The sequence below is a fragment of the Ambystoma mexicanum genome, chromosome 2q (genome assembly GCF_040938575.1).
Source record: "Ambystoma mexicanum isolate Mex_15411 chromosome 2q, UKY_AmexF1_1, whole genome shotgun sequence".
NCBI lineage: Eukaryota > Metazoa > Chordata > Amphibia > Caudata > Ambystomatidae > Ambystoma > Ambystoma mexicanum.
Window position 1 is genome coordinate 1,008,809,255 of NC_090924.1, and position 22,335 is coordinate 1,008,831,589.

At 45.9% G+C, this 22,335-nt stretch overlaps 1 long non-coding RNA gene across 1 annotated transcript in view; it reads left to right on the forward strand.

Annotated features, from left to right (window-relative positions):
• Window positions 1–11,358, forward strand: part of LOC138569051 (uncharacterized) — a 75,716-nt gene extending 64,358 nt beyond the window's left edge. The window contains exon 3 of the long non-coding RNA XR_011303085.1: window positions 10,853–11,358. This is a non-coding gene — a long non-coding RNA (uncharacterized lncRNA). The remainder of the gene's footprint in view (window positions 1–10,852) is intronic.
• Window positions 11,359–22,335: the final 10,977 nt, after the last annotated feature.

Consider the following 22,335-nt stretch of genomic DNA (forward strand, 5'->3'; position numbering starts at 1 on the left):
GTGTCAGGGTGTGAGTCAGACTAGGGTGGAGGAGGGGGGGAGAAGGTGGCAGCAAAAGCCTCTACTGACACACGCTTCATGGGCCGGATGTCCGAGAAGGTGGGTAGAAATCTTGGGGTAGGCTTGGCTTGAGCGGAGGAGATGGAAAGATGAGAGGAGAGGAGGCAGTGATCACTCCAGGAGAGAGGAGTGGTGAAGGGAGTAGAGAGAGTGAGGCCAGAGGAGATCAAGACATCAAGTGTGTGACCAGCAGAGTGAGTCGGGCCAGAGGGGAGGATAGAGAGGGAGAGTGAATCGCAGAGATTGCGAAAGAGCGCAGATGAGGAACAGGGAGAATCAAGATGGATGTTGAGGTCACCAAGGAGGAGGAGTTGAGTGGTTGAGGCCAGGAGGGAGGAAGAGGGGTCTGACCACTTGGACAGAAAAGAGGTGATTTGACCAGGGGCGGTAGAGAGTAGCAATAGTAAGAGAGTGGCTAGGAGAGAGAGAGAGAGCCTGCAGACAAGGCATTTAAAAGAGGAGTAAGTCTGAGTGGGAATGATAGAGGCAGGAATCCACTCAGGGAAGATCAGGGCTACACCCCCTCCGTGCCAGGTCGATCTGGGGGCGCAGAGGATCTTGTAGCCATCTGGGAGGAGAGTGTCAAAGCTTGTGAGAGAGCTGGCCGTGAACCATGTCTCGGTAAGACCGATGACATCAATGTCAAGTTCTTCTAGGTGGTTGCAGATTTCAGAGGAGTGTTTGACAGCAGAGCGAGAGTTGAGAGTGGCACGATGAAGAAGGTTGCCAGACTTAAAGACCTTCCGAGGAAGGGTACAAATCAGAGGTATGCCCTGTGGAGGTGTGGAGGGAGCTTGAGATGGGGCAGAGGAGGAAAGAAAAGAGGGCAAGGTAGCCAAGGGAGGAGAGTTGGGCACAGCTGGAGATATGAAAAAGTTGATGAGGCGAGGGAACCACTTATCAAAGAGGAGGAGATTGGCCTGAGGGCCTTGCACCATGACAGTGTCATTTAGGTAGACATTACCATTAACGGGAGAGAGGAGGCAGGACAGAGCACAGAGATCATATGAGTGGTCCAGAGATCTGGCGAAGGAACGACAAAGAGGATGTCAGTGAGGCTTTGTCTGGCAGAGGAGCTGGAATAGATGTCAGCGACGGGAAGAGCTGGGTTCGAGGCCAAGATATCCTTTTTAAATTTCTTCTTAACAGACTTAGTGAGAAGGGAAGGATAGTTGATAGAGAAGCAATTGGAGTAGATAGGAGAAACAAATAGCACCATGGGCAGGTAAAGAGAGGAGGCAGTGGGAGAAATATCAAGTACAGTGATATGGAACAGTCACTGGGTTAGCAGGTTACAATTGAGGGCCAAAGTAAAATGAAAAACACATCCAAATTTGACTTTCAAGGTTAAATGAAAAACACACCCAAATTTGACTTTCTAAAACACACCCAAATTTGACTTTCAAGGTTAAATGAAAAGCACACCCAAATTTGACTTTCAAAGGCAAATGCTAAGGCACCATAGGTAAAAGAAATGAGGTATGAACTAGAGGTGAGTGCTGAAAATAGAGCATTAGAGAGGATAGCAGGGAGACCAGTTTGAACAGGCAGAGGGGAGAGTGAAAGTCCATGAAGGGAAAAGAAAGGGTAAACAGAAGGAGGCAACTAAACCCATGGAGAGGGAAGAAGAGAGTCTTGGCAGTCCAGTTTCATAGCTGAGTGAGCTGGAAGCCCCAGGGAGGGTCAGGTTGTGGTAGGAGATTCATGTAGTGCCCCGGTAGCGGACAGGGAAGCAGACAGGGGCCTTAGAAGTGTGCCTTTGTTGAGGAGGCTGGCTAAAGTTGGACAAAAAGGCCTACAGCCAGCCAAACAGGAGTGCAGGATGAAGAAGGATGGCACATCCAGGCTAACAAGAACACAAGAAAAAGGCATCAGCCATCTTGGAAGTGCTGCAGCGTTCCGTGAAGAAAATGTAAGCATCACTAAACAAAATCGAGTATATGCTGCAGGAAGGCAGCTTGTGGGAAATGTAGAAAATATCCGGCAGCGCGCTGCAATGCCCAATTCAAGGAGAAATTTAGCTTCACTTTTAAAAGCTTTTAGGATAACTTTTTTTTCCTTCTTCATCACGAAATTGTGGATTCTTCATTTCTTTTTTTCCCAGTGGTGGAGTTGGTCAGAAAGGTTGAACCTGCCTACTGGATGGCTTACAATCAGCCCGGCACGACCTCCTGACACACAATGCAGCTGGCAAGGGAGGGAGGGATGGTGGACATCGCGCTCCGGTCATCAGAAGAGGGATGATTTAGTTCAGTACAATGGGCCTTGGTGAGGGGGCCGGCTAAAGCCTGCCGGTCCCCAGTTGGCCAAAAAGGCCCACAGTCAGCTAATCTGGAGTGCAGGATGAAGAAGGATAGCACAGCCAGGCTAACAGAACACAAGAAAAAGGCGGCAACCATCCTGGAAGTGCCTCAGCGTTCCGTGAAGAAAATGCAAGCAGCACTAAACAAAATCGAGTGTATGCTGCAGGAAGGCAGCTTGTCGGAAACGTCGAAAATACCAGGCAGTGCGCTGCAATGCGTAATTGAAGGAGAAATTTAGGCTCACTTTTAAAAGATTATTGGATTACTTTTTTTTTCTCTAAAAAATTGTGGATTATTCATTTCTTTTTTCCCAGTGGTGCAGTAGGTCAGAAAGGTTGAACCTACCTACTGGATGGCTTACAATCAGCCTGGCACGACCTGCAGAGGGTTGGTGGACCTTGCGCTCTGGTCATCAGAAGAGGGATCTTTTCTGATGGGCCTCATTATAAGTCTGCCGTTCCGGAAATAAGGGTGCCGGTAGCAATGTACCAGCACCGTTTCTGGACCGGCAGACTAAAATTCTGCCTGCCGAGATCTGCCGAGTGCATCAGCCCCGATAGGCAGGGTTGCCATGGAAGCATCAGCACCTCTGACAAAGGAGCCAGTGATTCCTGCACCCATTGATATGATATGATATGGTATTTGTAACGCGCCTATACACAGGTGTTTCAAGGCGCGACCAGGCAGGGAGGGGAGGGACAAGGGGAGACAGACAACGATCCTACTAGGCCAGGTGTCATTCAGATCGCGCAAGTGCAGGGGTGGGGGAGGGGGAAAAGTGCAAGGGGAAGGGAAGGGGGGGAAGTGCAGTACAAGGTAAGTGGCGTAAAGTAATAAATAAATAAATAGGGCCAGCTGGTGGCAAGTGCGAGGTAAGTGCAGAGCAAGTGCTGGGGAAGGGGGGGGGCTGTAGGGATACAGAGACAGTCCCGCAGTGCAAAGGGGTTCCAGGGCATCAGTGCAAGAGGAGAGTGGCTGGGCCCAGGACCGAGGCCGTTTAGAGTGGTCCAGTTGCAGGATAAGTGCAGTTTCAGTGAAGAATTAATTAGCTGTTCAGCAGGGGAGAGGGAGAGAGAAAGCAGAAGCAAAGAGGAAGGTTTTGAGGTGCTTCCGGAACCGGAGATGGTTCTCCTCAAGTTTCAGGGAGGCAGGAAGGCTGTTCCAGAGGGAGGCCCCTGCCGCAGAGAGAGATCTACCCCCAGCTCGTTGCTTCGAGAAGCGGCTAACCCTGAGGGAATTGGAGGCGGATGAGCGAAGGGCTCGGGAAGGAAGATATTTGGGAAGAGAGAGTTGAAGGTATTTAGGACCCAGGCCCCAGAAGGCCTTGTGGACAATGCAGAGGGTTTTGAACTTTATCCTCGCAGCCACTGGGAGCCAGTGTAGAGATTTCAGTCCTGGAGAGATACGGTCCCTGGGCTTGAGGCCAAGGACAAGTCTCGCAGTTCTGTTCTGGATGAGTTGCAGAGGGCAGACAGTGGAGGCAGGCAGATTAAGATAGAGGCTGTTACAGTAGTCCAGCTTCGAGAGAACCAGGGCTCGGGAGACAGTGAGCTTCTGGGGGAAGCAGAGGAAGGGAAGAATACCTCTGAGGAGGTGCAACTGGTAGTGTGACCTCTTGGCGACGTCAGAAATATGAGGAGAGAAGGAGAGTGTGGAGTCGAAGATGACCCCAAGGTTTTTTGCCTTGCAGGTAGGAGCAGGGAGGGGGCCAAGGGAGGCAGGCCAGAGAGCTGCAGGGAAGGAGGGAGTGGGAGTACCGATGAGTAGAATCTCAGTCTTACTGGCATTAAGGCAGAGGTCATTGGCGGCACACCATTCTTGGATAGCAGACAGACAGTCAGAGATGAGGGAAGGAGAGGGGGAGGCTGAGGGTAGCCTGAAAATGAGCTGGGTATTGTCCGCATAGCACTGGAAATTAGGGCAGAGAGCGGCGATGCGGTGGGCAAGGAGTGCCAGATACTGGTTGAACAGCCAGGGAGAGAGATTAAATCCCTGGGGGACACCACAGGTGGAGAAAAAGATGTCTGAGAGGAAGGACCCCAGTTGGACCTGGGAGGGTCGATTTGAAAGGAAAGAGGTCAGCAACGCCAGAGCCTGACCAGTGATACCCAGGTTTTCCCGGAGACGGTTGAGCAGGATGGCATGGTTGACAGTGTCAAAGGCAGAGGAGAGATCGAGCAGAATGAGAACACACGGAGTGTTGGAATCGAGGTTCAAGAGCAGGTCTTCACGGATGTTCAGGAGAGCAGTTTCCGTGCTTCTGGCAGCTCTGAAGCCAGATTGATGGTCATGAAGACTACCAACAGATTCAGCATGGGGGTTAAGCTGGGAGATGGCCAGTTTCTCCAGGAGCTTGCCCAGGAAGGGAGTGATGGAGATAGGGCGATAGTTAGCCGGGCAGGAGGGGTCGGAGGAGGGTTTCTTGAGAAGAGGGTGCACAAGGGAGTGCTTTAGGGGGGAAGGGAAGACTCCAGAGGCGAAGGAGTGGTTGCAAAAGTCAGCCAGGGCAGGAGCCAGGGAGTCGATGTGGTCCTTGATAGTTTTGGAGGAACAGGGGTGAACCTGTTTAGACGAGACTTTCATTGATCAGACTTGTCTGGAAACCTCGTCAGCAGAGAAAGGTGGAAAGGCAGAGAAAGGGGGAGGAGGGGGACCGCAGAAGGGCCAGAGGAAGGGCCGGGTAGGGAGGGAGGGAGGTGAAAGGAGGAGAGCGAGGACAGGATGTCCTGAGTTTTAGAGATGAAGTGAGAGGCCAGTGCAGTGCAGAGGGCCTGGGAGGGGACAGGAGAGGTAGAGACTGCAACAGGGTTGGCCAGCTCCTTGCAGATTTTAAAGAGTTCGGCGGAGTTGTTTGATGCCGCAGAGATGCGGGCTTGGATAAGGGCTCTCTTCTTGGTGAGAACGGAGAGCCGGTACTGCCTTTGGAGCAGGCGGCAGGCCAGTTTGTCAGAGGATGAACATGAAGCACGCCATTTCCTCTCTGCAACCCTGCACTTGCGTTTTAGGGTGGCGAGATCCGAGTCATACCAGGAGTTACATTTGGCTTTGGGCTTCAGGCGGATTCTCATGACGGGGGCAAGGATATCAAGAGTAACAGATATAGCAGAGTGGAGCATGGAGAGGGCTGTGTCAGGGTGGGAGTCAGCCGAAGGGGCAGGGGGGGGCGAGAAGGTAGCAGCGAAAGCCTCAACTGACACACGCTTCATGGGTCGGATGACCGAGAAGGTGGGTGGCAGTGAAGAGGGTGGCTTTGCCTGTGGGGTAGGCAGGGTGAGGTGGGAGGATAGGAGAAAGTGATCACTCCAGGAGAGAGGAGTGGAGAGAGGGCCGGAGAGGGGAAGGTCAGAAGAGATCAGAGCATCAAGAGTGTGCCCAGCAGAGTGAGTAGGCCCAGATGGGAGAATAGAGAGTGAGAGAGAGTCGCAGAGGTCACGAAAGAGACCAGTGGGGGGACTGGAGGCATCAAGGTGGATGTTAAAGTCGCCAAGAAAGAGGAGTTGAGTGGTTGAGGACAGGAGTGCGGAGGAGAGGTCAGCCCACTCAGAGAGGAAGGAGGAAATTTGACCAGGTGGCCGATAGATAGTAGCCACGGTAAGGGAATGGCTAGGAGAGAGAGAGAGTCGGCAGACAAGACATTCAAAAGAGGAGTAGGTCTGCGTAGGAGTGACAGTGGCAGGAATCCACTCAGGGACCAGGGAGGGACCTATCGGACTCCACCGGAATGGGGCACAACATTTTCCGGCGCCTGATATCCTGGGCCGCCGGGACTTGTAATGTCCCGGTGGCACCGGAGAGTCAGGCACCGGTAAAAAGTTATGAGTCTGAGGGCAACCCGCCAGAAGTACCGGCTGGGTTACCGCCAGACTCGTAAGGAGACCCATGGTATCAAGGGGGTAAAGTGCAGGACATAGCAGATGGCAAACATAGTGCTGCAATCCAGGGACATATGAATCACGACAGAGGGCAATTAATGGTGATGAAGCAAACCTACACGTTGCAGGTTAAAGCTAAGGGCAAACCTACACGTTGCAGGTTACAGGTAAGGGCAAAAACATAGTGCTGCATTCCAGGGAATCAACCCCTCAGGGGGCTAGCTACAGTCACAAGTGATTTCAAGGAGACGGCTACAAAACAACAGTGTGAAGGTCATTCATGATAGACATGGGGCCTCATTACAAGTTTGCCGGTCCGGAAATAAGGGTGCCGGTAGCAACGTACCAGCACCATTTCCGGACCGACAGACTACAATTCTGCCTGCCGGCACCTGCCGAGTGATGAAGTAAAGAAGGTGCTTTACGATCAAGATTGGGTGATTACTACAGATCCGTTTCATTCTTACTCCTCCATGAAGATTTCCTCACACAAACATAAAAGGCGTGGGACTTTATCATTTGTATTATTGCAATTTCCTAATCACTATTATAGATCTATTTTATTGAAGCTGTGCTGGAATTTGTTATTAACTAAAGAGATTTTATTTAGTAGGTATCTAATTACTCAGACAGAGATTGGCTGTAGATTTTGTAACGAGGGAACTATGGAAACAGCCAGACATTTGGTGTTAAGCTGCGATTCACTGCTGGTTGGTTCTAGCGGTCCGATTCCTCACTCTGCCCCTTTACCCCCGGGTATTCCCCCGGTCCGAGGGCTATGCCCTTCTAGTCATGGGGGGGTCCCTCGTTGTTTCCAGGGGCAGTGTGGGCGGGAAGCGGCTCTACACGGCAGAGCACCGCCCTCTGGCCCGGCTCTGATGCTCTTGGATATGCCCAGAAGGTTCTAGTTGTCTTGCCTCCACCTCAAAAGGGCCTCTGTTGCTCTCTGGCTGCCACTACGGGCCTGTACCGCCTGGGGGCAGTTCTATTCCCAGTCAGGCATGCACCGCTCACCCCACAGTGGCAGGCGCCACAGCCCAAAATGTGTGGGCCACCGGGTCACGCCGCTCAGAGCGCAGAGGGATCAGCGCGCTCCTCCTCTATGTTCTAGCCGGTCACTCAGGCGTGCCTCTCTTCACCCGGCAGCTGTATTCTGGTCTGCCGCTTCTCTGCGTTCTGGGAGGATGCCTTCCTGGGTGCCTGAGCGTTGCAGCCTCTGCACATTTTTTCCGGCCACACTCCAATGGTCTGCCTGTTCCTCCTCCTCTCCCTCTGCTCGTACCACACAGCTTTGCACTTTTTCGCAACGGCTCTCTGAGGCAGCGGATTGCTGCGAAACTTCACCAGGCAGCTCCCAGGGCACCCAACAGCCCTCTCCGATGGTTACCAGGGAAGTCCAGGTGTAAATAGCAGGATATTTACCAGATGTTGCATTTGCCATTGCCGGAGCTTTTCAGACAGCGGCCATCATGGTCTGCTGCGCAACAGCGCCCCCCACAGTCAGGATTTGTGAAAGGCGTTGGCTCCAACCTAAACCTCTTTTTGCTATCCCTGTTTAAGCTCAAATCTATTAGAACAAAGTCCAAGATCTACGCTACATTTTGCGACTTAGAACAAGCCTTCAACAGTGTCTGTTGTGAGAGATTGTGGACTAAAATACGCATGTGGGGATGCCGTATGGGATGCCCTAGAGACATGTTGGAGGCAATAAAGGCCCGCTATACATCTACTTCCATCCAAGTGAGATTATCAAAAGAGGCAATATTCTCTGAATAAATTAGCACTTTTAGGGGCCTAAAACAGGGATGCCCCCTAACTTGCGCATTATTTAACATCTGTTTGTCAGACATGAGAACGCATAGAGCTTTTCCGCCTGGATTGTATTTGCAGATGGCCATGTCAGTTTAGACCAGACAGTGACAGGACTGCAGCGAAGAATTGACACCTTGGGAACTTACATGAGAGACAATCACTTGCAGCTCAAAATTGAAAAGACGAAAATAATGGTCTCAGCAAAAGCGCAGTACAAAAAAAAGGCAAGAGATAGATAGCATATAGGCTGGCAAAATCTTAAAACAGTGGACTCAACCCCTATTTGGGAATTCATATTAGCTGCAACATCAATGAAAGTGAGTGGTTGGCGATATTGAAATCGAAATGCAAAACATCAGCGTCACAAGCAATATTGCTAAAGAAAAAGTATGGCAAATACACCATGTCCCCAATTGCCACCTTTTATAAACAGAAAGTAATACCCATTTTAACTTATTAGCAGAATCAGCCTTTAATCTAGCGCGGCAATAGTGGGATCTTCTAGAGGGTGCCTTTTGGAAAAAGATTCTCCAACTCCCTAAACGTATTCCAGTAACACTAGTGAAATACAAATGGGGCCTGCAGTTTCTGCAATCAACCTTACTGTGGAAAACCCCAGAGCTATATCACAAGTGTACTATGAGTGATGACCTCCCTCAATTAATAATCTTAAGAACAAATGTGCAGGGGAGAAAAGAATGGCTCCTGGACAAATGGAAAGGCACATGTCGAAACTGGAGCCACTTCCTTAACCTGACAGAAGAACTGCTAATAATAAATCCAGGGAAGGTGAAATTAACCCTTCTGAGACAAGACTGGATAAACACTCAAGATAAAAGATGTACCTACAAACTAGCACAAGGCATGGAAAAGGAACGAAGATCTGTTGAACAACTTCCCATCTACCTATCCACATTTCCTTGCCCAGATTTGGGAGCTCTGTTTGTTGTGTTTGAACTGACAGCCGACAAGAGAGATGTTGAGCATGGGAGGACAACTTCCTAAATCTGAAGCATATTGAGACACTGAGACAGTTGAGTCTGTGAAACATCTACTCTTAGACTGCAGAGCTCTAACCCAGATGAGGTCTACATTTTTGGCGGACAACTGTAAGAACTTAGAAACCTTGTCAATGGTCGAGTGGTGGTCATTAATCTTAAATGGAGAAAACTCTTAAAAGACATTTTCAAAATATGTAAATAAGTAAACCATTAGGAATAGGTAGCACATAGAGACAAAGAAATGGATTATGTTTACTAGAAAAGTTTGTAATAAACTAAATCATAAAACTCATAAAAATAAAAAAATATATGGCGACACTTAAATGTGAGTTCTTACCAGGTGACTCTTAAATCTCTGAAGTGCTGTGCCTCACCGGAAGATATAATAGCGATTGTAGCTTAATTTTGCCTTTAAGAACATTATTCTTTTATTGTAATTCTATGTCCCAGGGTGATGCGTTTGGTAGAACTCTGTATTTGGTCTATATGTTATTGACGTTTTATTCTGATGTGTTAACATTTGTTTTATTATTGTATGGTATTTGCATTGTGCATTTCTTTCATGGTGTCAATACGCTAAAAGAAAGAATAAATAAATAAAGAAAATAATAATAATCCTAACACAGACATCACAGGTTTATCCAACGACCACCCCATATTAGATCAATCATTCATGAGAAAAAGCATGGAACAGTAACACAGCAATTACAGATATACTGCAAAGAAAGACAATCTTTCCACATACATCAATCCAGCATTACGTTCACTAAGAATATGGTATCTTCTCTCCTAAAAGTAGAGAAACACTTGTAAAAGCAAGACATGAGAATAAACTGCCAGTCATCATATTATTAGATTTCTCAGCTCCCTACAACACGATAGACACCACCCTTCTCCTCCAAAGGCTGCAATGTATGATGGTGCACGGGGGGGGGGGTGAGAGTGGGGGAGTAGCAGTAAAATGATTATCCTCCATTATCTCAGAACATAGAGATCAAGTGATATATGGTCACTTCCTATCTTCAGAGCACATATTCTCATGTGGAACCATGCGTTTGCCATCTCCTTGTGTTTTTTTTAATGTGTACATGGGCACATGGGCATCAGTCAGTGAAGAACACAATTATTTCACGTCTACACTGAAAACACCAAATAGCCTTCAATCTAAGCAACACCCCAAATGCCAACCAAAGGATCACATCCTAGTTTACCAAACTACAAGACTGATGCTTTAGGTAGGTGTCATTGCAGATCATAACAAGTCTGTAATCTATATCATAGCGTCCACAGCTGAGAAAACTATAGTATCCACATGTCCAGAATCCGTTGTCAAACGTCTATCACAAACAAAGTGGAAATCCTGAGAACCGTTCTCGACTTTGAACAAAATTTCCTTGTGCAATTACATTTCTGGTGCCAATTGACCCACTTCGAATAAAAATGTCTAAAATGCTGAGAAACAGATTGTTGTAGCTATCCTCTATGCTGTTTATTCTTCAAGAAATATCCTACACATATTTCTGAAATTTGTAATCTGATAGCAACATCAGAAATGCTGATCATGCTTTACACATTTCATATATTCTGAGACTGACCATGACTAACCTTTAAATGAGGAGAGAGCGGTTGGGAAGATTCCAGATGGTTTAAACCTGGAGTTGAAAACTATGAACCACCTCAATCAAAAAACAATTTGGCTATAGATTTGCCAATGATTCTTTTCCTTTCTAGATCTTTAAAATACTAGTTTAGAAATGCTGCTTATTTTGCGTTCTGATTTGGCTATTTTTCTGATGTATTCCAGAAATTGTCTAAACTGGGGAACACTCTTTCACACCGGAAGAACCGTCGGGAACAAATAAAACAATGACACCAAGAGACTGGAAATTGTCCGCCTGCTAAAAGAAGTTTGACAGCGACTGCTAGAAAGCAAATATGATTTTTTCTGCAAAGCATTTGTCGAAGTTTATGATGAATAGGAATGAATTATTTTAGGGATAGTTGGACATTTAATAGTTGTTATTTGTAGCTGGGGTTTCTCTCCCTGGTTTTGTAATGTCTCCTTCTTGTTGGGTGTTTGTCTTTAAAAGATACCAATTAGGTACTACCTATCAAATAATGGGGTTCATATACCACCAATGTTTTTTTAAACAATTGAGATTTATAAGTCACGTTTCTGATGGTAAGGTGTCTCTTGTATTTGTATTATATGTAATGCAAAATGTTAATCAAATGAGGCATTCCTCCCGAAACAGTATGTAGATCATTTTTTTGAACAGATTTGAAAGAGCTAATAGGGGTTCAATTAAATGTATGGCATTGCTGGTGCAGTGGCATGCTTTCATATTTGTAAACTAAATTAACCTGTCTCAATTCTTAAAGGGCCACATAGGCAGTATGGAGAGTTGGTTTGACTCAAATTTGCCATGAAAGATACCCATAAATTATACTTTATGTCATTGAGTGAAAGAGAGACGTGGGAGGTTAGTTTGGTAAAGGAGGGTGTTTGCTTTCAGACCAAAGAAGAGTTCTCCCATGAAGGTCCCTTTCAGTTGCACACTTGACTTGGGGAATATCCTGTGATACTCATGCAGTAATCCTTAAAATGAATATGCTAGACATCCTGGAGAAAGGAGGCACAGCTCTTCTGATGTTGGTTGACTTCTTAGCGGCTTTTGACCTTGTGGACCACTCTAAGCTGATTGCCAAGCTTGTACAATCCTTTCACCTTTCAATCTCAGCTGTTAGCTGGGTGAAATCGTTAGTGACAGACCACACAGCCAGGGTCTTTGCTGACTGCCACAAGTCGGATGACTTTGTGGTATCTTGCGGAGTTCCACAAGGCTCCTGTCTGCTGCTTTGTTCAATATTTTCATCATGTCACTTTTTGAACTGTTAGACAGCAAGGGAGTGCTATACACAAACTATGCTGATGATACTCAGTGTCTCATCACACTTACAGGAGATTACATAAGGGACACTGAGGCCATAAACTCCATCTACTCCATCATACAAATATGGATGATGGAGAATGATTTGGCGCTTAATGATGCTAAAACAGAGTTGATGATTGTTGGCACAGCAGCATGCCTGAAGAAACTCAGCCCAGATTACCAGAGATTTCAGATAGCAGGTTTCAGTATAGCTCCCCTCCTGAAAGTCAATACACTGGGGGTGGTGCTTGACCAGGAGTTGAGTATAAGGGCACATGTGAGTAGTCTGGTGAAAACCACTTCCTACTATCTGAAACTCCAGGTGCAGCTAAGATGTTTTTGTCACGAGAGAACTGCAACTATCACAAGGGCAGTGGTGGGAGCCAAACTGGATTATGGCTCTAGTCTGCTACAGGGAACTAACAAGGGAGAAATAATGTAGATAAGGCAGATTGTTCAAAACAATGCTGTTAGAGTAGTGGAAGGCCTGCGAAAGAGAGATCATATCTCAGCGGCTAGGCGCACACTGCATTGGCTCCCTGTAGCGAGCGGGATCTCCTTTCACATGCTGTGTCCAGGATACCTATGTAATCGTCTGGCGTGGTTAACAGCACGCAGGTCACTAAGATCCAACAATGCGGGTCTCCTGCAGATTCCTAGAGCTAAGCTAGAAATGGTGGCACAGGCATCTTTTAGTTATGTAGCTCTGAAGAAAAATGGAATGCAAACACTTTTATTTGTATGATTTACTCATGACTTCTCTTGACCCTGATCTGATTTGTTCACTCAGGAATTTGTGTTTGTGTTTTGTTTGTCACATCCGCGCTATTATGCCTGCGGGCCTGAGCCTATGCGCGGAATAAATATAAATGAATAGAAATAATCGGCAAATGTTCTGCACAGCTGGGGAAAAGACATAGAGCTGGAATGCCCCAGCATGCCGATAGTCTGTTTCTCACGACGCTCAATAGGCGTTCTTCACACCTCTCCTTTAATGTTGTATGAGGATGTGTTTGCCACAATAGTTTGCTGTGTGTGGTCAAATTGCTCTGTAAACATGCAACAGGTACATGTGGCACCATGTAGCCGCTTTTTCGACTAGAGGATCCTCATGAGCATGTGTCAGAAGACTAATCAAGCATATTATCTAACCTACCACAGATTTGTTTATTAAAAAGGGTTGCTTATTTATTAGAAATCTATAGTGGCATTTCGAAATGAACAATGCTGACCACACATTACTCGTCTCACATGTTCAGAGGATGAGGGTGACCAATATTAAGAAAACGCAGAGGAAGCTGAAGCTGTGTCATTGCAAATAGATCACGGCACACCTCACAAGGAAATTAAGAAGGAAGAGAGGCAGGATGATGAGGTTAGAGGCAATGATGCACCACAGGCTCCACCACCACAAAACCTATCTGCACCACAATGACCAAGTTGCCTTCAGAAAGGCAGAGGTTTGAAGATGTTCTTGAAATATAAAATGGTGGAAAACCTTTGATAACATCATTGAAAATAGGGTTTAAACCAACATAAACTTCAAAACATAAAATGGAGGGAATCATTAAGAACGCACCTTGAACAATCCCGAAAATCTGATTTCATGGTTTAATTTATTGATACATATGAAGAGTGCCATGCTGCCATAATGCAAACCATCCTGGAAAGCAATGGAGAATTATACATAGGGGAGACAGCAAGGTGGTTACGAGTAGAGGGTGGGGCTGGCAGCGGAGCTGGGATGGGCTGTCGAGTCAAGGGTGAAAGGCCTGGAGGGGGGAAATAGAGTTGAGTGGAGGTATCAGAAAAAGTGCAAGGGAGAGCGAAGGCTTCCATGTGCTATGCCCGCACATTCACCACAACTCAGCTCAGAGGGGTTTCAGTCATGAAGAGCAAACAGGAAAAAGTAAATAGTGGGCATTTGTCCCCTCTATATTGGCAGCAGTGGGCAAACTATACGCTAGAGATAGGCAGCAGCAGAAACTTCAAAATAACAATAGTACAGTAAATACCAAAGCATTTATTTATTTATTTACACTTGGTTAAAAAATAAACCTTTGCAAAAAGTTAAATCATAAAAGTACATTGCAATACATATATACATTAATCAAAATCTAATACAATTCAAAATTTAACATTTGGCACATTTAGGGAATTTAAAAGAGTTAAAACATTTAAAATGTGCTAATTTATCAAACTAAATTGTTAATTCTACATTTAATTTTATTTCAGTTTATAAGATATAAAATAAATGATGAAAAGAAGCAGGAGGAGAGATTTCATTTTCTATCACAAAGTGCAAGTTCCATGAATCTTAAGGTTGTCACCTCAAATACTAATTCACTGCTATTTAAAATCATAGTCCAAAACCATTTTGTATTAATAAAATCTACATCATGGACAAAGCACTGATAAGCGTTAAAATGAAGTTCGACCAAAGCAGGACATTGCAGCAAGAGATGGCGACTCGTTTTAATGAATTGGGAGCAGTATCTACATACTCTCAGAGGTCGCTCAATACCTTTTCTTGCACCTGTAACTTCCCCCGTGGGGAGTACATTTAGTTTGAAGCGTATCATTTCACAGCGATGCTTCTTTGAAGTTCGTTTTTTAGATAGAAAGCCATGTCATTGAATGCTCTTGTTTCATATTTTAGATTGTTAAAAAGATGGTATGTCAGAGCTAACGCTCTATTTCTGATCCAGTCAGGTTAAAAAATGATTTTCTTTTTATTTACATGCACCGCTGCTAGCTTATATAGGTTTAACGCAAAGTTGCTTAGTAGTTTTAAACAGTTTTGAAACCATTCTAGCACAACTCTAAAGGAACCATTAAATAATTCAATCTGTAGGTCTACTAGTATACAGTTCAAGGGTGGAAACAGGAGGGACCTCTATAATAGTACTTGTTTCCAATCAACCCATCCTTGTAGGGATAGAAGGCCTACCTTGTGCCTGATGACTGACATAGGTGTCCCCTTAGGGAGTGGAAGTAGCCTCTTCCATACCAATGATTCCACTTTATCCCAGATGTTCCCCAACTCCACTCCATACAACAATCGTGGAACCACTTTCTGATTGTAGTATTTGATCATGGGATTAGCTGAAAATCTCCCAAACTTCCTGTCAAACACTAGTGTTTCGGTAGTATTCAGCCTTGCTTTTTTCATTATCAGCTAACAATCGTTCTGGATCGATCTCTTAGAATCAATTTCTACGGCCAAATATATAAATGATTGGACTGCCGATTGTTCTTTGCCAATTGACCACCTAAATTTGGGCTTGGTTTTCTTATCATAATTTAGCACTAGGATTTTAGATTTTGTTACATTTAATAGCAGGTCCAGGGCTACAAAATATGCATTACAGGTGTTAAATCGAACCAAACAATGTCATCTGCATAAGACAAATTATTTATGTGCACATTTCCTAGATTTGGAGGGAAGTTTCTAACATTTTTGAGCGATTCACCTGGATCACTGGTATATAAGCTATACAGGAAGGGGGCTAACACACAGCCCTGACGCAGCCCACAGCGGCTGCTCACCCACCCTGTATAATTTCCATCTTGGTCCAGGCGCACCCTCACCTTGGTGTTTGTGTGTAGCACAATCATTATGTCGACCAAGGCTCTCAGAAATGGAGTTTGGCCCCTAGGCGATTCCTGTTTACTCTATAAAATGCCTGTGAAATATCTAAAAATGCACAATAGAGCAGACCTTTTCCTTGTTTGGCCTGAGTTTGCAAGAGATTAATCACAAAAAAACTATGTGAAGTGCTCATTCCTTGCAGAAAGCCAGATTGGAATGTATCAATGACATTCTTCTCTTTTGGCCCACGTTTGCAATTTATCCAGAATAAGTTCCCCAAAACTCTTACTGGATGCATCAAGAAGAGATATGGGGCGATAATTCGATGGCAAGGCCCTGTCTCCCTTCTGGTGGCTTATAACAATGTTTGTTTTTTCCAAAAATGGGGGCAGACAATTTGTCTCTACAATTTCACAGAAAAGGACATATAGATAGGCTGCCCAAAGATTAGGGTCTGACTTAATTGTGGCGTTTGCCAGTCCATCTGGGCCTGGAGCATTAGAGACCTTACTTTTCATAAGGGCTCTTTTTAATGTACACAAATCTGGTTTAACATCTGCTGACACATTTTTGTTTAGCGCAGGCATTTCCTCCACCCTCTTGTGTGAGCGGTAGAGCTTGCCAAAATGGTCCTCCCACACCAGAGATGATATGGGTTGACTTTGAAGAGCTACTTGGAGTGAGGGATCCTTGATCAGTCTCCAAAAACAATTATAGCATTGCCTCTGAGTCGTTTATGTAGAGAAAGAACCGATGACCTCTTACCCAGTTTCTATACCTGAGTCTTAATGTTCATGCTCCAGATTCGTACTTGGAAGGATGTTTCCTCAGCATTCTCAAAGCCTTATTTAATTCTCACTTTTTCTCAGCCAGTAGTGCATCATACATGTGTCTACAGGTTTGGTTCCTTTTGCCAGTGTCACCATTTCTCCCACTTGACTTAAGTAAGTTCCCCAAGGCCAGTTGCATCGCCCTATTGTATGTGGCAGGGTTTAGAAGATCTTTCTCTTCATTTGATCCCATATAAAATTCTGATTATTAAATCTGTGCGATAGGGCGGGTTTCCAAACCAATGCATGGTTGGTTGGGTTTACTTCCACTATTACCTGGGAGTTTACGCTTTGTTTGGTTGTTAGGGTTTGCTTCATAGTTAAAATAAACATATGGTGATCGCTGGATTTGTGTGGAGTAAGCTTTAAGGTATCGCATTTCAGCCATAGGGATTCTGACGTAAATATGTAGTCCAATGTGGATTTTGAAGCACCATTTGACCAAGTATAACCCAGTGGATTATTGTCCTTCAAATTTCCATTTAATAATAGGAAATGCCAGGCCTGCATTTCTGACTTTACTAGCCTCCCCCACTTCCTGGCCATCAATGATGCCCCACGTTCATTTGTTTTGTTGTACCATTTAGGATCTAGGCATTCGCTATTGAAATCTCTCCACTGCTATTATTTCTGCATCCTCTTTCTCTTGGATTTTTGCCACTAGAGCAGCCAATATTTCTAAAAATGTTTCAATCTTAGCAGATTTCGGGTTGTGATATAAATTGCAGACGTAACAACAGAGGATTTGAGATAATGCCGGATAACTCTCTACCTTTACTATTTGGATATCTCTCCTATCTGTTTCTACAGTAGACATTTTTAACCTCAAACCATTCTTCAAAGCACGCAACAGCCCACCAGATGGCTGGCCACGGACACCCTGGGTTGCCTCTACTGTCAAGACTAGATATCCATCTGTTGATGAACAAACCGTTAACCATGTCTCTTGCAGGCAAAGAAGGGCAAATTTAGGCATGGAAACAGAGTCTGTCTCTAAAAATGTATGTCCTCTGCAGTTCCATGATGCCATACTGATGGGTAATGATCATCCGCTGGAATAGTGGTTTATTTCCCCTATGTGCAATGCCGAGAGGACCGAGATCCAGTCATAGTTGATCAGGGATTTTAGTAAATTAGTCTCTATGATTCTGCGCCTTACCCGTTCTTAAGTATTTATAACAACAGACAAAGGGTTCAGTGCTATCTGGTCTTGGAAGGAACAGGGGGGCTCGAGAGGGAGAGAGCTGAGATGTTGTACCACGTCATACCCCAAAGATAGAAAAGACTCCAATTCAGATAGGACAAGTGACCTCATCATCCGAGAGAAGGAGTGAAGTTTGGCCAGGCTCAATCTGCCTTTCTCTGGAAATTCCACGAGAGCTACGTCCCCAAAGGAGATAAGTCCAGACTTGGTATCTCTCGAAATAGTTCCAAGATTTGTGTGTGGTTTTGTTGGAGAGATTCCCTGTTTGAAAATACTTTAATCAAGGTCAGAGTATGTACTTCCGATACAAACAGCCTATTCCTTTCTTCTTTGTTCATATATATATATATATATGTATGTATATATTTATTTTCCTTCTTCTGGGTGATTAAGGTTATAATTTGCCCCAAAGCATGCATGTGTTCAAGGCTCTTCCACAGGTTGGTTAATTTCAACACAAAATTGGTTTCTCTTGTCTAGTTCTGTCAATATGCTGGTCGAGCTGATTTTACTGATAGTTCCCAGTCCCTTGTGGCGACTGGCCCGAGCACGTCAGACCCTTTTGTGTAAGATTCACTCCCGTTTGGGATAGCTTTTTGGGTCGCTGACAATTTGTGCCTTCTCTCTTCTAGTGTAAGAAAAGGCTGATAGTCTAGATCTCTTTGCAGATCCCATTGTTTTTCTGAGCAGACATCCATGCCCGAAATAAGACATGGCCTACCATTGTCCACACACTGACCTTTGGTGCCCCTTGAATTAATGGGGGAAGTCTCCTCATCTATCCTGGGTTTCTATGAAGACGTAATTTTGGCCCTAGACCTATTATGGGTGGCAATTTTGAAGCCTTCCTCAGAGGACCTTTATGGTCGCTAATGGACTTTTCCCACGTTTTTTTTTCTGCCGAGATCCAAACATCTAACAAAGCTGAGTTTGGCAACACTTCACCCATACATGTCAAACTCAGGTCTGCTGGTTCTCCCACGCTCTCCATATCGGAATATACTTCTATAATGGGTTGGACCGGGACTCCAGGTGATTTTGGTATGGCTTTTAGAAATGTATTTAGCGGGCCCCTTTGGCCTTCCGCTGATTTCTTCAGTCGCTTTTTAGATTTCTTGTTTGCCTTCCTGGGAGGGCTCAAGATAAAAAAAGACTCCAATTCAGATAGGACAAGTGCCCTGATTATTCGAGAGACCCTCTTGGTTAGGGTCTTGAATTATTTGTAAGTCTGGCAAGGCTTTTTGGCAATCCTCTTTGGGGGAACCTACTGGCAGCAGAGAATCAAGACAAGTCACGTTCATTTTGTTATTTGTGTTTAAGAAAGTTAATGGCATAAACGCTGTATCAGACAGGGCCCTCAACATCTTAGGAACAGGGAGGGGTTAAGCAATTGCTTGATTTATGCGGGTAGTCTGACCAGCTTTCCTGTTTCTGGACATCGATTTTGCTGTGTAAGAATGCTTTGCCCCACTCCTTAATGTATACGTGTTCATTTGCGTGTGTAAGTGCAGCCGTTGCAGACCATTTGCCAATGCGGCTGCACAGAGGAAATGTGTAATTTCTTCACGCTCTTCCCAGGTAAACAAGCTCTGCCGTGCCTGGTCTGAGACCCTCCGGCTACACTGGTGGTTACACCAGCGATTGAACCTTCAATTGAACCAGCAACTTTATCCCCTTTTCCTTTTCTCCCTCCCATCACTGACGTTGCCACTGAGTCAAGGCGCAGGGTGCGGTCTGCACTCACTGCAACACAGTGGCACAGCATGAGAATAGGGAAAAGGGAGGATTTGAGGGTTTAATGTTAATAGTTCTTAAAAATTGTGGGATATGACTATGGCTGCCCAGGCTTGGGCTGCACAAAGCTATGCAGAGCGCTTGTGCCCACTCACTGCCTGCCTGCCACCACACCGCCACACCAGAGCATTGTGTCCCGGCTCCCAGATCTCTGCTCCCTGCCCTGACCAGCGGGAGAAGTCTTGTTTGCGCTCTGGTAGGCACAAAGGGGGCTAGGGAGACTTGGGGCTTCTGGCTTCAGGATTTTGAAGCTTTGGGGGCCCCGCAGCCTCGTCTATGCCTCCTTCACTTTCCGGCCTCGAGGAGAAGTGGAGAAGCAGAGAAGCAGAGTAGAGGAAAGCACCTGCTCACTCCATCAAGCCCCACTGTGCGTGTCCTGGATCCCCACACAGCCGGCTCTGACGTATTTCCAGTGACTAATGAGCTTGTAACTCAAGTACCAAAGTAAAAGTAATGTCCATGCAATGTTCTACGTACATATACACTCTACTCAGCAATCCGACAGCAATAAGAAAAATAAAAAAAACCTCTCCTCTGTAAGGGAAATGCACCGTGAATTCATGCTAAATAACTATCTTAACTGGTCTCCTACTGGGAATTACAATGAAAAGTACAAAAATGTAAAACGAAGAAAGAGGAAATAATCCCAAATCGGCTACTTTAAAATGTCTAGGGTGTGTTGTAAAAATTAGACCTAACCGGTTTCTAGGACCCAAGTTAAAAGCCCAGTGGCGTAACACAAGATGTGGGGGCCCCCCTGCGAGCCATGCTGAGGGGGCGCCCAACTCAGCAACAAATCAAGGGTCGCGCCACACTCTAGGCCGGCCTAGATTATCACACTTGCGCAATACGCACAAACGTGCTGGTGAACGGATATGCCGCACACTGCAATAGGAGAAATATAATGTATTTTAATATAAAATACAGCACACTGTCTGAGAAAAATTGGCTAAAAAGCCAGAGTGTTTACAATTGTTTTGTAGGGTAACACCAATCCAATAGATCCAAGTCACCAACAGTGCACAGGAACATTAATTCTTTGCTATTAAAAATTCCATGCCACAATGAAAACATGTCCAACTGGCTGCACAATGTAGACCAGTGTAGACATGTAATAACAATATAGTAAAGCTTGCCAGGCCACACTTAGACATATCTAGACTGGTTGCACCAAAATGGCAGTCGAAGCAATAACACTCATCGGGAATAGAACACACATTCAAGCCTGTGTCTCTGTGGCCTCTAACAACACGGCCAAACTCTTTAAAATCTGAAAAGAACTGGTCAATCCTGTTGCGGTCTTTACGTCACCTGTTCCCTCCCAGGCCCTCTGTATGGCTCTGTCATCTCACTTTTATGCTAAAACTCAGGACATTCTGTCCTCCATCTCCTCTTCCTCTCCCTCTTCCTCTCTCGGCCCCCCTTTAGCCATCTCTACCTCTCTTCCTCCTTTCTCCTCTTTCTCTCTGACAACACCTGACGAGGTTTCTAGACAAGTCCGATCTATGAAAGTGTCATCCAAGCAGGTGCTCTCCTGCTCTACCAGAACCATCAAGAACCATATTGACACCCTCACTCCAGCCTTCACCGATTTCTGTAATCACTCTTTCCCCTCTCCCGTTAAGCACTCCCTTATGCACCCACTCCTCAAGAAGCTTTCTGCCGATCCTGCCTGCCCGGCAAACTATTGCCCAATCTCCATCACCCCTTTCCTGGGCAAACTGTTGGAAAAGCTGACCACATCCCAGCTTACTCGCCACACGGAATCTGTTGGTTGTCTCCATGACCATCAGTCTGGCTTCAGAGCTGCCAGAGTCATGGAAACTGCTGTCCTGAACACCTGTGAGGTTCTGCTCTCTAACCTTGATTCCAGCATTCCTTATGTCCTCATCCTCCTTGATCTTTCCTGTGCTTTCGACACGTCCACCATGCCATCCTGATCAATCCTGATCAATCGACTCCATGAGAACCTGGGCATCACGGATCAGGCCCTTGAGTGGCTGACCTCCTTCCTCTTGGACTGCCCCTCCCAGGTCCAACTTGGTCCCTTTCTCCCCGCTCCATCCTCTCACTCTGGTTTTTCAACCTTTATGTGGCCCCTTTGACCCACCTGATCTCTACATTCTCCTCTAACTTTCAGTGTTATGCGGATGACACTCCGCTTTCCTTCAGGCTCCCCTCATACTCCTCTCATCTCTCGCTCATTCCCGACTGTCTATCTGCGATTCAGGATTGGTGTGCCTCCAACGATCTCTGCCTTAATGTCAGTAAGACAGAGATCCTTCTCATTTAGACTCCTGCCCCTGCTTTCCCTCTCTCACTCTGGCCGCCCGCCTTGGGCCCTCTTCCTTCGCCTTCCTGTGAGGCAAACAACACTGGTGTCATCTTTGACTTCACTCTCTCTTTTTCTCATCACATCTCGGACGTCGCCAAGAAGTCTCACTACCAGCTGCTCCTCCTCAAAGGGACTCTTCCCTTTCTCACTTTCCTCCAGAAGCTCACTGTCTGCAGCGCCCTGGTTCTCTCTAGACTGGACTACTGCAACAGCCTCTTTCTCAATCTGCCTTCCTCTACTATCCAGCCCCTGCAACTAATCCAGAACAGGACTTCAAGACCTATCCTTGGCCTCAAGCACAGGGATCGTATCTCTCCAGCCCTGAAATCTCTCCACTGGCTCCCAGTTGCTGCAAGTATCAAGTTCAAGACCCTTTGCATTGTCCACAAGGCTTTCTGGGCGCGGGGCCTGCACTACATCCAACACTCTCTTCCAAAATATCTTCCTTCTCGAGCCCTTCGCTCAGCTACCTACAACTCTCTAAGGGTTAGACACTTCTCCAGGAAGAGAGTGGGGGTAGCTCTCTCGCCTCTGCAGGTGCCTCACTCTGTAATAGCCTCCCTGCCCCTCTCAAGCTTTACCAGACCACCTGAAGTTCT